Source organism: Austrofundulus limnaeus, unplaced genomic scaffold (assembly GCF_001266775.1).
Source record: "Austrofundulus limnaeus strain Quisiro unplaced genomic scaffold, Austrofundulus_limnaeus-1.0 Scaffold2002, whole genome shotgun sequence".
NCBI classification, from domain to species: Eukaryota; Metazoa; Chordata; class Actinopteri; order Cyprinodontiformes; family Rivulidae; genus Austrofundulus; species Austrofundulus limnaeus.
This window is the reverse complement of record NW_013954404.1, coordinates 25,213-27,710: the sequence shown is the minus strand read 5'-3', so window position 1 is coordinate 27,710 and position 2,498 is coordinate 25,213.

The window sequence follows — 2,498 nt, the reverse complement described above, 5'->3', positions numbered from 1 at the left end:
CCTCACAGGTACCTACCTGACCCTAAAACTAACTAAACTCAATTCACACCTTGGTCCTAAACCCATCCCCCCAACCCCAACCTGGCGTTTGGCTCTGTGAGATCTTCTCCCAATTATTGTGACCCCCTCCTGCTGCCCCCTCCCCCACACACGTGGTCCAGTGGGGGTCCGTCACCCCCTCCCTGCCCAGCTGATCTGCCCCTCATCTTCTCCTTCAGCGATCATTTTAAGTCAAAGCGATCAGCTGGTCATTTAGTTCATCTCAGATAACTTATAAACAGACTCAGTGGCTCAAAATGTTTTTAATATTAAAATTATTTCAGCATCAGTCGATGTTTCACTTCATCTCTTCATATAAACCACCGTTAACCATTAAACTGCTTAGAAGTGAGACTCCTCACTGCACAGGTGTAATAAATAAATCTGTGATTCACTCAGTGGGTCTAATGAACAAACCCTGAACGTGCATTAATCTTAAACCAGTTACAGCTGCTTGAATGAGCGGCTCTGTTGAAGCGTGGCTTGTTGTTAGCGCTGATCACAGCTGTTTACATGATGAAGGCTTGTTCAAGCTCAGCTTACAGCTCATATCCTGGATTTATAAACCTGGTGACTGGCTGTTGATCCAGTAGGGTCAGGTTGGTCTTTGGATCTCTGTAGACTGTTTGGGTTTATGTCTTTGARTCAGATCCAGATTATTTAATCTGTTGTTTTTCTTGCTAACACCTGTGAATGACTGTGTTCATCCTGCAGCAGAAGAGGTTGGTTTGATTTAGTTCCAGTTAGAAACAGATTTAGATTTAATCCAGATTCAGTAAACAGAGATGGAAACATTKAAGAGATTAGACGTTTGAGGAAATGAGGGATCAAATACAAACACAGCAGATCTCTGAGATTTCAGCTGAAACTTTCAACAAACCTGAACCAGAGGTTTTCTGTAGGACTGGGTTGGATATTAACATGCTTCATCTTCCTGCACCTGAAATCTGCTCTTAGTTCCTTCAAACCACACAAAGAAGTTCTTCCAATCTGCTTAGGCCCAGCCAAAAGATTTGTAGTGAACCCAAGATGTCTGTCTGCAAACCTGTCCATCAAATGTTACCAGCATCCTTTATTGTACCTCTGTGTCTTTCCATCACACCTGGGGGCGGGGGCTGCCATTTAGGGCACCTGGGGGCAGAAGGAAGGTCTGGGGTCAGATGATACTTTCTAGAACCACAGTTGTCAGTCTGAGGGGTTGAGCTGGCAATCTTCTGATGACAGACCAATCATTTCTAACCTCTGCCTCTACAGGACGAGCACAAAAACTCTGACTGCACCAGGATTAAACTCAATCTGTGCAGAATATAATTCATCCCTGACAGGTCCACGATCGGTCTCAGGTGTTGGGACAGGTCCACGATCGGTCTCAGGTGTTGGGACAGGTCCACAATCTGCCTCAGGTGTTGGGACAGGTCCACAATCTGCCTCAGGTGTTGGGACAGGTCCACGATCTGCCTCAGGTGTTGGGACAGGTCCACGATCGGTCTCAGGTGTTGGGACAGGTCCACGATCGGTCTCAGGTGTTGGGACAGGTCCACAATCTGTCTCAGGTGTTAGTGTAGCACTATTTAATGTACGGAAGGACTAGGTGGACTAAATCAGAAGACTAAGTTCATCTACTGGAGCTGTTGTCAGTAATCAATAAAAACAATACAAAAGAACTGCTTTCAATGCCATGTATTTTAAAGAGAAAATTAAAGTGAACACCACAAGACAAACATACATAGAACCCAAAATAATAAATACAAAATATACACAGTACTGCAGTAGATCTTCTATACATTTGTGCACAATCGTCTTAAATTTTCCCACTGGTCAGTACAGTGTCTGACTGACACACATTCAAAAAGTCCATGGTTAAATTGTCCAGATATCTGAGATGACAATGTCCAAGCGCAAGTCGTTTCAGATGGAAAAGATGAATAGTGGATTGTGTGTCTGAATGGTAAGATGGAGGGGGAAATGATACAGACCAACAGCCTCCTACCAGACCAGTATGGAGTAAATCTCAGGTTCTCCTGGCCCCAGCCAGTTCTCAGAAGCTCGCCATCCTTTAACCCTAAAAAGGGTCACCTGGCCTGTATTAAAATAAACAGGACCAGTAAATTACCAGCTTGCTAGTTAACTAGACTTTTTCAGTTACATACAGAAATAAATGCAATTATATCCTAAATCTAATCTTTCAGACAAAATAAAACATTTATCATTATATGTTGAATTTAAAAAAATTAGATCATATGACAATTGATCAACAATTAGCATTGGCTACCACCACCAAGATGCTAAACAAAACAAACATTGTCTCCACTACTCACCAATTCCATTTATAGTTCAGTGCATGACAGCTTCGTGGCTCCAAGCTCACTGGATGTTCAGATCTGTAGCTCCTTTGTCTCCAGCTCTCCCCCTCACACCTGACTGGGAAAGCTGGAGCAGGCCCAAATAACACCTCAGGT